A 14,971-nucleotide genomic window follows, 5' to 3' on the forward strand; every position below is an offset into this window, starting at 1 on the left:
GATACAAAATCAATGTGCAAACATCACAAGCATTCCTATATACTAATAGTAGACAAGCAGAGAGCCAAATCATGAATGAACTCCCATTCACGATTGCTACAAAGAGAATAAAATACCTAGGAATACAGCTAACAAGGGAAGTGAAGGACGTCTTCAAGGAGAACTACAAACCACTGCTAAAGGAAATCGGAGAGGGCACAAACAAATGGAAAAACATTCCATACTCGTGGACAGGAAGAATCAATATTGTGAAAATGGTCATACTGCCCAAAGTAATATATAGATTCAATGCTATTCCCATTAAATTACCATTGACATTTTTCACAGAATTAGAAAAAAAACAAAAAAAACTACTTTAAAATTCATATGGAACCCAAAAAGAGCCCATATAGCCAAGATAATCCTAAGCGAAAAGAACAAAGCTGGAGGCATCACACTACCAACTTCAAACTATACAACAAGGCTATAGTAGCCAAAACAACATAGTACTGTACAAAAACAGAAACATAGACCAATGGAACAGAATAGAGAGCTCAGAAATAAGTCCGCACATCTGCAACCATCTGATCTTCAACAAACCTGACAAAAACAAGCAATGAAGAAAGGATTCCCTATTTAATAAACGGTGCTGGGAGAACTGGCTAGCCATATGCAGAAAATTGAAACTGGACCCTTTCCTAACATCTTATACAAAAATTAACTCAAGATGGATTAAAGACTTAAGTATAAAACTCAAAGCTGTAAAAACCCTAGAAGAAAATCTAGGCAATACCATTCGGGACACAGGTGTGGGCAAAGATTTCATGATTAAAACATCAAAAGCAACTGCAACAAAAGCTAAAATTAACAAATGGGATCTAATTAAACTGAAGAACTTCTGCACAGCAAAAGAAACTATCATCAGAGTGAACAGACTGCCTACAGAATGGGAGAAAATGTTTGCAATCTATCCATCTGAAAAAGGTCTAATATCCAGAATCTACAAGGACCTTAAACAAATTTACAAGAAGAAAACAAACAACCCCATTAAAGAGTGAGCAAAGGACATGAACAGACACTTCTCAAAAGAAGACATTTATGCAGCCAACAAATGTGAAAAACAGCTCAACATCACTGATCGTTAGAGAAATACAAATTTAAACCACAATGAGATACCATCTCATGCTGATTATTAAATGGTGATTATTAAAGTCATGAAACAACAGATAGATGCTGGTGAGGCTGTGGAGAAATAGGTTTGCTTTTACACTGTTGGTGGGAATATAAATTAGTTCAACCATTGTGGACGAACAGTGTGGCAATTCACCAAAGACCTAGAACCAGAAATACCATTTGACCCAGCAATCCCATTACTGGGTATATACCGAAAGGGATATAAATCATTGTATATTATAAAGATACATGCATGTGTACATTCCAGCACTATTCACAATAGCAAAGACATGGAATCAACCCAAATGCCCATCAATGATAGACTGGGTAAAGAAAATGTGGTACGTATACACCATGGAATACTATGTAGCCATAAAAAGGAGTGAGATCATGTCCTTTACAGGGACATAGATGGAGCTGGAAGACATCATCCTTAGTAAACTAATGCAGGAACAGAAAACGAGATACCGCATCCTCTCACTTATAAGTGGGAGCTGAGCAATGAGAACGCATGGACGCAGGGAGGGGAACACACACTGGGGGTTGTCAGCAGGGGGGGAGGGGGAGGAAGAGCATCACGATAAATACCTAATGGATGCTGGGCTTAATAGCTAGGTGATGGGTTGATAGGTGCAGCAAATCGCCATGGCACACGTTTACCTATGTAACAAAACTGCACATTCTGCACAGGTATCCCGGAACATAAAATAAAATTTAAAAAAGACATTAAAACGACCAACCAGACAAACACTTCAGTAGACTGAAGACAGGCTGTGCTAGTCTGTTGTATTGCTATAAAGAAAATCCTGGCCGGGCGCAGTGGCTCACGCCTGTAATCCCAGCACTTTGGGAGGCCGAGGCGGGCGGATCACGAGGTCAGGAGATTGAGACCATCCTGGCTAACACGGTGAAACCCCGTCTCTACTAAAAAATACAAAAAATTAACCAGGCGTGGTGCCGGGCGCCTGTAGTCCCAGCTACTCGGGAGGCTGAAGCAGGAGAATGGCGTAAACCCGGGAGGCGGAGCTTGCAGTGAGCCGAGATCGCGCCACCGCACTCCAGCCTGGGCGACAGAGCGAGACTCCGTCTCAAAAAAAAAAAAAAAAAAAAAAAAAATCCTGAGGCTGGGTAATTTATAAAGAAAAAAGGTTTAATTGGCTTCAGTTCTGCAGGGTGTACAGGCATGGTACCAGCATCTGCTCAGCTCCTGGTGAGGTCTCAGAGCTTTTACCCATGGTTGAAGGTGAAGCAGGAATAGACACGTCATATGGCAACAGAGCAAGAGAGAGAAGTGTGGAGGTCCCAACCTCTTTTTTTTGTTTGTTTTTTGAGACGGAGTTCTGCTGTGTTGCCCAGGCTGGAGTGCAGTGGCGTGATCTTGGCTCACCACAACCTCTGCCTCCTGGGTTCAAGTGATTCTGCCTCAGCAGCCCGAGTAGCTAGGACTACAGACGCACACCACCATGCTGGTTAATTTTTGTATTTTTAGTAGAGACGAGGTTTCACCATGTTGGCCAGGCTGATCTCAACTCCTGACCTCGTGATCTGCCCATCTCGGCCTCCCAAAGTGCTGGGATTACAGGCATGAGCCACCATGCCCGGCCTCAAACTCTTTTAAACAAGCTGATCCCTCATCAACTGAGTGAAAACTCCCTTATCACCAAGGGGATGGTACTAAACCGTTCCTGAGGGATCAGCTTCCATGACCCAATAACCTCCCACCAGGCTCCCACCTCAAACAGTGGGGATCACATTTTAACATGAGATTTGGAGGGGACACACATCCAAACCATATCACAGGCTCTGTAATTTACTGCAGCAAAGCTGTGGACCTTGAGAACTTCTGTCTCTGCAAACTGAATTATGTCCTTCTCTCAGTGATTTCTTACTTTATGGACTGGGGATGTTCCTTTCAGAGTTCTTTCAGTGGCACTCCTAGAGTTTTTTTGTTTGTTTGTTTGTTTTTAAACAGTTTATTTTCAGTCTATGGAGGTTGTCAGCTTTAAATGAGCAAGAAGGAGACGGTAAAAATGGCCGGAAAAAAATAATTGGGAAGAGTATTGGGTCACAGGCAGAACAGAGTGCTGATCTCCCGCTTGGTGGCAGGCGATGGCCCAGTGTCATTCAAAGGCATTCTTTTGAAGGAGTCATTCTTTTGTTGACCCTGGCAGAGACCAAACACTTTCCTGAAATAATCTTTCTTTCTTGTGGCTCTAGCCAGTTACTGTTTCAATGTGAAAGTAAAAGCTTGAACTGGAGAGGTGAGGAACAATGGGGAGAAAATAATGGAGGCCCCTAAAGAGAATCAGCAAGTCCTTGCCCAAATATAAATAAATTTCCTACTGTTTTTCTCTGCCTGTCAGGCAACCTTTACTGTATTTTCATCACCGTGCTTCCCGAGGGGGCTTGTTGTTTTGTTAGAAGTCACTTGATAGACACACAGCAAAGGCTATTTGCATTTGGAGGTCCCTAAATGATTCTTTGGTTTGCTAAAGATAGACCCATGTCTGTCATTCACATCTGTAGTTTTAGTTTGTAAAGGTCTCAATTTAAACAGGAAGTTCTTTTCCTTAAGTGATTTCCCTAGATTCTGATTTGAGAATTAAGTTACTTCAAGAAATAGATGAGGTTCATGATCTAGGAGACCTGGATTCAAGTCTCAACCTTAGCTACATTTATAAAATGGTCTGATTACACTTTATTTTATTTTATTAACAATTTTTAATTAATTTTAAACATTAAATTAAACATTTTTACTTTATAAAACTTACCAAGTAGTGTTTAATCTTAATGACATTACACAGTTTGTCCACTTGGTGGCATCCAAATATTGAGGCACCATTTGCTTTAAACCTGTAATTCGCCTTTTAACACTTCAGGGCTTTAGACAATTATGTATTACTCTTTTAAATTATAATCATGAAGACCATGTAGAAAAATGTAAAATTGTGATATAAAAATGTTTAGAATATAAATGTATATGTATTTGCAATTATATAGTATATAGTCATGTATAGAGTAATGATCATCATGATCTAGAGTATGTATGGTCACAGATACAAATGGAAAGGAAATAAGCAAAGATGAAAATGTTAGTTTTTCTCCAAAATTTCTTAAGTGATTTTTGCTTTTGTTTTGTTTTATTCCCCGGCTTAGGATAAGTTAGTTTTCTCAAACATTTCTAAATTGTTTTTGGTTTTGTTTTTATTTTTTCCAGCTTTATTGAGGTGTAATTTCTACAAATAAAATTCATGCATTTTAAGGGGGGAGTTTGGTGAATTTTGGTAATTGTTTACAGTTATGTAACCATTGCCACAATCAAAATATAGTTCTATCACCCTCAAAAGGATTCTCATACCCCTTTCTCATAAATCCTTTTTTCTTCCCCTTGGCCACAGGCAACCAGTGACCTACTTTTTGTCATAGTTTTACAGTTTTTTTTAGAATTTCATATGGATGAAATCATGCAGTAGTATATAGTTTTCTGTGGCTGGCTTTATTTTGCATAATGTTTTTGAGAGCCATTCCTATTGTTGCATGCATTAATATTTTCTTCCTTTTAATTGACTTGTGTTCCACAGTGTGGGTAAACCACAATTTGTTTATCCATTATCAGTTGATGGACATTTAGGTTGTTTCCACTTTGGTCCTACACAAGTCTTTGTAGACATAGTTTTTCCTTTTTCTTGGGTAAATACCTGAGAATAGTGTTGCTGGGTTGTAAAGTAAGTGTACGCTTAACTCTTAAATGCTTTTTAAAATTTATTAACAAAAAAAAGTGATTTAAAAGACACTAATTTTTGCCAAACAGATCAGAACAGATGGAAAAAATACAGTGAGATTGAGTTTAAATAAGCTCTCATTAGAATGCTTGTAATACATCCTATCTAGAAGGCAATTGGACAAATCACATATAGAGGCTTAAAATTACTCATACCTTTTGACTTAGTTTTTCTATTCTTAGGAATTTATCATAGAGAAATAATCACATAAATACACAAAGATTTGTATATAGTAATGCTCACTAAAGCTTTTCGATTATCATAAAATATTGGAAAGTCAAATATTTAGTTTTGGGAAATTAATTATGTAAAAACGATAATTTCAATGAACTAACTTCATTCAGCTATTACAACTTCCATTTTTAAAGAAAGTTGAAGAACTTGGAAAATTGCTTACATATAGTATTAAGAAGAAAACAGCCAGATAGAAAATTTTACAAGTGTGTGCGTGTGTTCTTATACATATTTGCATAAGGAAAAAACTATAAGGCGATGTAACAAATTTTCAGTAGTGGTTGTACTTGGGTAGTAGGTAATCTAGACTCTTGACTTGAAAAAAAATGATCTTTTCCTAATATCTGAGTCATTAAATTTACCTCCCCCAAAAAAGGGATGCCTTTGGGAGGCCAGTGTGGAAAGGATGCATTCTGTTAGAGAAAGGGGCTCGGGACTCGAGGTCAGGAGGGACAGAGCTCTCAGCCTTAGCTACATGGACCTTAACAAATCACCTTTGGGGCTTTATTTTATGTATTGGTAAAAGAAAGGGTTCAACAAAATTAGTTGGTTTCAAATCATGTTCTAAGACCTCACAGGCTACAGTGGTTGGGTGCCTAGTTATTTGTCCTTGCCACAACTCAAGCAAGGTTTTGGGGTGTAATGTCTGTTTTGGGGTTTAGTGATTAGAATCCTACGGAAACCCTAGGACTCTTACTGTTTTTCCTTTTTTAAATGAGTTCCACTGTTTGAAATCCTATGATTTCTTGGTGCTGCTTTGTATTAGACAAACGCTAGAGATCAAGGTAGAGAAAAGGACAGATCAACCAAGGATTAACTCAGAATCTTATCTACATTTGCCATTTATTCTCTTACCAACTTTGTAGTTTAATGAGGCCTATTTATTTTGCCCTTCATTTTCATTTGAGGCCTTGTGCCTATCTTCTCTTTTTGTGCTTCCCCACTTTCCTCTTTTTTCTCTTTATTTTTCTTTTTCCTTTTTTTTTTTTGGAGACGGAGTTTCACTCTTGTTGCTCAGGCTGGAGTACAATGACATGACCTTGGCTCACTGCAACCTCTGCCTCTCGGGTTCAAGCGATTCTCCTGCCTCAACCTCTGGAGTAGCTGGGATTACAGGCATGCGCCACCACACCCAGCTAATTTTTGTAATTTTAGTAGAGTCAGGGTTTCACCACGTTGGCCAGGCTGGTCTCAAACTCCTGACCTCAGGTGATCCACGGCCTCTGCCTCCCAAAGTGCTGGGAAAACAGCTGTAAGCCACCACACCCAGCCTCTTTGTTTTAAATATAGTTTTTAGTGTGTGGTCATTTAGCAGAACAAAATTGATGGATTAACTTGAAGGAAAGTTTCCACAAAAATTCAATATGTTAATTACATTAAATATATATGCATTTATTAGAAATCTATAGTTATGGAAAGCTAGAGCAATTGTCTTGATCTAGAGCCATGGTCCTCAAACCTCACTGTGCATCAAAAATTGCTTTTTGGTGGTCTTATTAAAACATAGATAGGGCCCCACTCATTACTTTCTGATTCATTTAATCTGGGGTGGGGCCCAAGAATTTGTATCTCTAACAAACATGCTTAGGTGATGTTGATGCTGTGTTCTGGGGACCACACTTTGAGAACCATTGATATACAGAGAACAAGGGTAAGAAAGGAGATAATTTTTGCTAGTTTTGATTTTTTTACACCTGACATGCAAACACTACCTATAGTCTTTTTTTTGAGACAGAGTCTTGCTTCTTCGCCCAGGCTGGAGTGCAATGGTGCAATCTCGGCTTACTGCAACCTCCGCCTTCCGGGTTCAAGCAGTTCTCCTGTCTCAGCCTCCCAAGTAACTAGGATTACAGGCACATGCCAGCACGCCTAGCTAATTTTTGTATTTTTAGTAGAGACGGGGTTTCACCATGTTGGCCAGGCTGGTCTCGAACTCCTGACCCCAAGTGATCCACCTGCCTCTGCCTCCTAAAGTGCTGGGATTACAGGTGTGAGCTACCGCACCTGGCTGCTATAGTCTTAAAGATATTTTTGTAAATCAGTTATGAAAGGCATGGCTAAAATACATACACATATGGTTGCACAACCTTGTGAATATTCTGAAAAACACTGAACTATACACTTTAAAGTGGGGACTTTTGTGTTATGCAAAGTCTGTCTCTGTTTTAAAAATACATGTAAAATTTTTGTGTTCCCTTTTCCCATTTGTAACAATATTCCAATTATTCAACCTATTCTCACTCCCACTGCTCAAATGTTTGCTTTAAAAAAAAAAAGAAGATGATGAAGAATGTTTATTTAGTTTCTACTTAGTATACAAAAGGAGGGAGAAAAGGGAATTTTCAGTGGTCAGTGTCCCAATCAGCACTTTTGGAACCAATTGTAGGTGGGAAGGGAGTGTACAAGGTTAACATACCTAAAACGCAATTTGGGACTTAGCTGCACATTCCTCTACAAACTTAACACTGTATCCTGGTGAGTTGAGTGTGGAAGTTCATTGGCTTTATGCATTTTAATGTTCGTATTCTATGAAGCCTCCCAGACTGCTGCAGTGCAATGCATTCAGTAGTGCAATGCAGAATTACTTGGCCAAACCAGATTGCTTTGACTAAACCAGGGAGGGGAGGATCCTGTAAAATGCTATATATTTGCACATGCCTGTGGCTAGCAGCCTGCCTGTTTCTGAACTAAGAACTCCTGTTCTCATGTGCATGTTTCTGGCATGACACTGAATGTGTGTGCTGTTATTCAAAAACCAAGAGACTACAGGCTCTCTCTTTCTCAACCTTCCCCAGCTGGAATGGACACAGGGAATTATCTAACTGGGAGTCTCAGCTCTGGAACCTAATGCTCCGTTTTTGTCTCTGTAATGAACCCTGGTCCTGTTCCTGTGGCTGTGCTGGGCTGTGTTTGCCACTTTTAACAATTCTAATTCTGCCTAAAGACCTTGGTCTATTTGTCCTTTTGGAGTTGTGGCTTTTAAAAAACCTTAGTGATTTTATTTGTCTTTCTCTTCATTTTATCTTCTTCACTTTGTAATTTATTTTTGCTCTCTGTGAACATTTATATGAACATGTTTCAAAAGAGCAGAGTGACCTGTCTTACATAGGAGGCCTACGCACATGTCTAAATTGAGCTTCCTTTTTACTTGCTAGACAAGTTCTGTGGGTCACCTTCTTGAAGCCTGTTAGGGTACAGTTATTCTGTCTGTCCTTTGCAAAGCTTTTATGATGGACACAGCTTTCTGTTTATCAGGGTTAGAGAGAGAGAGAGAGAGAGAGACAGATTCCTTTATGTCTGTGTTCACGATTTCCGTGAACCCCTTGTTGAGTCTCTCTTTAGCCTAGGCAGAAAAAATCTTTTCTTGCCATTACAGCAGAAGAAGGGAAAATAATCACCTCCTTTTCTTCCTTCAGAAACATGACTCACTTATCTTTTTTATCAAAAATGTCGTAGAATACCTCATAGAACTAAGACAAAATATGAGTGGGTCAAGGAAAGAATTCAATTAATAGTGTATTTGAATCACTGATTAGTTCCCTTCCTCCCCATTTCCCTGGGCAGCTAAGGCTGATGCTAACATGCTGACACTTGCCTCTCTTACTGTGTAGGTACTGCTGAGTGACTTGAAAACTACCAAGTATACAAGAAATACACTTTGAAAACGGCTGTACTTACAGACCCAAAGGGGAAATTCTGAATATCTTATAACCGAAGTTGTAAGATAACAGCCTTCTTAGTTATAGCTGCAGCAAGAAAGAGATAGGAAGTTGAGCAGGGAAAACCCATCTATAATTATGCCCGGATCCAAAATTTTCCAGTGGATATGCTTAGTTTGGCCCTAGGGCTGGTCTAGACAAGTGCCTTGGATAGCTCCCAAAATGCCCATATGCAGTCTGCAAGGTTTTCAGTGTCCCCGGGATAATAGGATTATGCTGATCAGAAATAATTACTGCACACCATTAAGCAGGCTTTCTTTTCATTTCAGTTTTGTTCTCTCCTCTCTTTTTTCCCCCTTCTTTTCTTCTTAATCTCTGGCCTAAAACGAAATTGCCAGGAACTGCAGCTGTCCCTGATTCAGTGGTGGACAACACTCTCTGCTCTTGGAGCTCCCAGAGACTATACCTTAAAATCAACTTCTGGACTTTTCAAGAATAGTCTTACTATGCCCCACCTTTAAATATTCTTTTCTTTTCTTTTCTCTCTCTCTTTTTTTTTTTTTTTTTGAGACAGAGTCTCACTGTGCCACCCAGGCTGGAATGCAGTGGCATGATCTCAGCTCACTGCAACCTCTGCCGCCTAGATTCAAGCGATTCTCCTGCCGAGTAGCTGAGACTACAGGCAACTGCCACTGCGCCTGGCTAATTTTTGTATTTTTAGTAGAGACGGGGTTTCACTATCTTGGTTGAGCTGGTCTTGAACTCCTCACCTTGTGATCCACCCGCCTCGGCCTCCCAAAGTGCTGGGATTACAGGCGTGAGCCACCGCGCCCGGCAAAGATTCTTAACTGAATCGATGGTGAGGCCTGGGCATGACTACGCTTAAAAAATTCAACAGTTAATTTTGAGGTATGATGTGGGCATCTGAACTTCTTAAACTCTTCAAATAAATCTGATGTGTGCTATGATGTTGAGAAGCACCCCCAGGAATGCTGGGAACAGAGGTAGTATCACAAGACAGAGATCCAGTTCTAAGATATCCCAACGCTGTCTATGCCCTGTTACATGGCATAGATTGCACCAGCCGCCCAGGCTGCCTTCCACTTGCACCTCCATGCTCTTGTTCTCTCCTTCGTCTCCCCATCGTCCATTCTTGCCTTCCTTTTAGGTCACCGGCAAATTAAATCATCTGTAGACCCTGGGGGAGTTCCCCATTCTTCTCTGCTGAGTTTGCTTTCCCATAAATTGAGGATTGAACAACTCTTTGGGTAATCGAACAAGTAATTGGTGGGCCTATTGGATACAGTTCATGTTTTTTCAAAGTAGTAGGATGAGAGGGACCACATGCCTTTAACCACTGTCTTCTTTCCATTCCTGAATCCTATTCTTTAACACCATATGGGAAATCATTAATTTAGAAACTCATTCTTTCCAATACTACTTACTAATCAAGCATTAAGAAAATATTCCTGTCTCTTTGATTAAAAAAGGAGGTCGAGATTATACAATATATCTGTATTACCATGTGCACATTATTACATCCAAACCTTACGTTCCCTTGAACACGCCTAACACACCCAATGCCAGATGGGCTCAATGCCAGATGGGCTCATGTTCATATGTCTTTTTATGGTGAAATTGCTCTGGTATAAGCCCTGATAGGCTTTCTGTCTAAATAACTAAGATGTACATTTTTGATAAAATGGTTTTATTTTTTAAGAGATGCCAGTACATTATAGAAAACAACTTCTGGTATAGCTGAAGTTTTGGTAACTATAAGTTGTTATGAATTTATTATTTTATGAAAACTTTGGAATCATTCCGTAAAGTTATTTTTTTAACAGTACCATAAGGATTCTTATTAAAATTTCATATATAATACATATGGAAAATATTTATATTTTTATGGTATTAAATATTTATATCCAGGAGCATGGGGCTTTTCTGTTTTTATTAAGGTCTTATTTTATGTTCTTCAATAAAATGGTATCATTATCTTCTGAAAGGTCTTGTACCTTTCTTGATAAATTCATTTTTAGATATACTTTAACAGCTTTAATGAGGCATGATTTGCCTCATAGATTGTGCGGCTATCCCCATAAATCAATTTTAAGACTTGTCCACTCCCACAAAAAGTTTCTTCATGCCCATTACCACTAACTTCTACTCACATTCCCAGCCCTAGGCAACCACTGATCTTTCTGTCTCTATAGATTTGCATTTTTTGGACATTGGATCTAAATGGCATCATACCATGTGTAATGTTTTACGTCTGGCTTCTTTTGGTTAGCATGATGTTTCTGAGGCTCATCTGTATCTGTATTGTAGCATGTGTCAACAGTTTGATCCTTTTTATTGCTGAATAATATTCTATTGGATGGCTCTGTCACATTTTCTTTATTCATTCAGTAGTTGATGGATGTTTGAATTGTTTCCGGATTTTGCTGTTATAAATAATGCTGCCATGAATATTTGTAGACAGGTTTTCTTTATGGCATCTGCTTTCATTTCTCTTGTGTAGATTCCTGGGAGTGAAATTGCTGGGTTGAACAATAAGTTTATGTTTATCTTTTTAAGAAACAACTGAACTGTTTTCCAAAGCGATGTGCTGTTTTATACTCTCAGAAGCAATGTATGAGGCTTCCAGTTTCTCTACATCATCACCAACATTCAGTAGTGATGTCTTTTTATTATAGTCATTCTAGTAAGTCTAACTGCATAACAAATGACCTCAAAACTTAGTGGCTTAAAATCAAACATTTATTCCACAATTTCTGTGGGTCCAGAATCCAAGTGTCCTAGGTCTTCTGGCTTTCAGATTTCAAACGAAGCTACAATCAAGGTGTTGGCTGTGGCTGTCGTCATCTCGGGCTGATTGAGAGTCAGGGGGAGAATCTGCTTTCAAACTCACTCAAGCGGTAGGATCCAGTTCCGTATGGGCTGTTGTACTGAGGGCCTCAGTTCCTCACTGACTGTGGGCTAAAAGCCTCCCTCAGTTCTTTGCCATGTGGGCTTCGCCATAGGGTGGCTCACAACAGGGCAGCTGGCTTCCATCAGAGTGACCAATTTGAGAGGGCAAGAAAGTATGAGCAAGACTGAAGCCAGAGTCTTTTTGTAACCTAGTCTAGAAATGACAGCCCATTATTTAGAGGCTGTCTACCACATTTGTTGTGGTTTTAATTTGCATTTCCTTAATGACTAATGATGTCGAGCATCTTTTCGTGTGCATATTAACCATTCACATATGCTCCTTGATGAAATATCTGCTCAAGTTTTTGCCCATTTAAGAAATTACATTGTATGGCCGGGCGCGGTGGCTCAAGCCTGTAATCCCAGCACTTTGGGAGGCCGAGACGGGCGGATCACGAGGTCAGGATATCGAGACCATCCTGGCTAACACGGTGAAACCCCGTCTCTACTAAAAAATACAAAAAACCAGCCGGGCGAGATGGCGAGCGCCTGTAGTCCCAGCTACTCGGGAGGCTGAGGCAGGAGAATGGCGTAAACCCAGGAGGCGGAGCTTGCAGTGAGCTGAGATCCGGCCACTGCACTCCAGCCTGGGCGACAGAGCGAGACTCCGTCTCAAAAAAAAAAAAAAAAAAAAAAAAAAGAAATTACATTGTTTACCTAATTATTGAGTCATAAGAGTTCATTACATATTCTGGAAACAAGTTCTTTATTTGATATTCGATGTGCCAATTGTATTTTCTATCGCAGTGATAACAAATTACCACAAGCTTAGCAGTTTAAATCATCTGAAATTATTTTCTTCCAGTTCTGTAGCCTAGAAGTATTCTAGAGGTCTCCCTGGGCTAAAATCCAGGTGTCTGCTGGTGCACTCTTTTCTGGAGGCTCTAGGGGAGAAACTGTTTCCTGCTCATTTGGGTTGTCGGCAGAACTCAGCACTTTGCACTGTAGGATCAGCGTCCCCATGTTCTTGCTTGCAAACTTGCGATCTTGTAAACCAAAGGTCAATCCCAGCTTCTAGAGAATACTGCATTCTTTAGTTCTTGCTCTCCTTTCCTCATATTCAAAGCTACATCAGTGCTAACAGGTCAAGTCCTTTGCATGTTGCATTTCTCTAACCCTTCTTCCTTGTTGAATCCCCCTCACCACAGTCAGGAAAGATTCTCTGCTTTTAATGACTCATATGATTAGATGGCACTCACTCAGATAATACAGGGTAATATTCCCCATCTCAAGGTTTGATTTTTTTTGTTTTTTTTTTGAGATGGGGTCTCACTCTGTCACCCAGACTGCAGTGCAGTGGCACAACCTTGGCTCACTCACTGCCACCTGTCAGGCTCAAACAATTCTCCCATTTCAGCCCCCAGAGTAGCTGGGACCACAGGGGTGTGCCACCGTGCCCAGCTAATTTTTTGTATTTTGGGTAGAGACAGAGTTTCACCACATTGCCCAGGTTGGTCTCGACCTCCTGAGCTCTCGGCCTCCCAGAGTACTGGAATTACAGGCGTGGGCTACTGCGCCCAGCCAAGGTCTTTAATCTTAATCTCACCGATACATCCCTTTACCATGTGAGGTAATACATTCACAGATTCTGGGAATTAAGACATGAACATTTGTGGGGGTGTTATTCTGACTACCACACAAATATTTTCTCCTAGTTTATGGCTTATCATTTCTTTCTTTTTTTTTTCTTCTTCTTTTTTTTTTAGAGACGGAGTCTCACTCTGTCACCCAGGCTGGAGTGCAATGGTGTGATCTTAGCTCACTACAGCCTCCGTCCCACCAGATTCTAGCAATTCTCCTGCCTCAGGCTCCCGAGTAGCTGGGATTACAGGCGCACATCACCATGTCCGGCTAATTTTTTGTGTTTTAGTAGAGATGGTGTTTCACCGTGTTGCCCAGGCTGGTCTCGAACTCCTGAGCTCAGGCAATCCACCCACCTTGGCCTCCCAAAGTGCTAGGATTACAGGCGTGAGCCACTGCACCCAGCTGTCATTTCATTTTCTGATTGATATCCTTTGAAGAACAAAAGTCTTCAATTTTTATGAAGTCTGATTTCTTGTTTCTTTTATATGTCACACTTTTGGTGTTATATCTAAGAATACTTTGCCTAACCCCAAGGTCCTGAAAAATTTTTTGTATTTTCTTCTAGGAATTTTTATAGTATTAGTTCTTCAATTTAGATTTGTGATCCATTTTCAGTTGCTTTTTATATATGGTGCTAGGTAAGGACCTAAGTTTTGTTTTTTTGTTTGATTGTTTTTGGCGTGTGGATATCCAATTATCCCACCACCATTTGTTGAAAGACGCTCCTTTCTAGGATTTTTTTCTGAACGATTATGATCTAAAGTGTGTTGTTGCTTTAGGGTAACAGTATGCTTATGTATGTCTGTTACCATGTCACTGTGCTCCTATGCTGAGTGCCCTTAGGGGACTAGAATCTTTCCAATAAACCACGTTTGAGATAGTATGAGTCAGCGTGCAGTGTAGCCCACACTTGAGAGTGTGGATGTATATGCACAGTCACTTTGCTCTGGGTGGAAGTAGTTTATTGTTGACTTACTTTCTCTGTGCTTGTTCCTACAGCCCCCCTTTTCATATGTTGCTCAATCTCCCTATCCCTTCTTGGTGCTTACACATCTCAGACCCTTGAGCCAAACCCTTGCCAATAACAGTATTTTGGTTCTCAGTTCTGCTCCCTCTGGTCGTGGAGCCTTTGAATAAAAATGCACACAGCTATTCAGTGGGGTTTAGCTGGAAAAGGTGACCTTCCAACTTCACGTCAACTTCTGGCTCCTCAAACAGCAGGTTGGCAGTAAGGCAGGGAAGTTGTTTTCCCATTTCTCAATGAGCAGATTGTGAATATTTCCATATGGATTTTCTATTATTAATGTTCCTCCGATTCTTTAAGATAAACATTCTGAATGTGAATTAAAAAAAAAAGAGAGACTCTCCTTTCTTCCATTGAATTGTTTGGGCACCTGTATTGAAAAGCATTGGCTATAATTGTAAGAATTCATTTGTGAACTCTCAATTCTCTTCCATTGATATGTATGCCTATCCTTGCATCAATATCACACTGTCTCCTTTTCTGGTTTTTGTTACTATTAGGAATGGAGTTAAGGCTATTTTGAATCTAAAATATTCACTCAACAATAGACACTAGGGACTCTACTA

The 14,971-nt window shown here is 40.0% G+C and overlaps 1 protein-coding gene across 2 annotated transcripts in view; it reads left to right on the plus strand.

Annotated features, from left to right (window-relative positions):
• EHHADH (enoyl-CoA hydratase and 3-hydroxyacyl CoA dehydrogenase) overlaps positions 1 to 14,971 on the plus strand; it is an 84,244-nt gene that overhangs the window by 47,766 nt on the left and 21,507 nt on the right. The window lies entirely within an intron of this gene.

This window comes from Papio anubis, chromosome 2 (genome assembly GCF_008728515.1).
Source record: "Papio anubis isolate 15944 chromosome 2, Panubis1.0, whole genome shotgun sequence".
Lineage (NCBI taxonomy): Eukaryota > Metazoa > Chordata > Mammalia > Primates > Cercopithecidae > Papio > Papio anubis.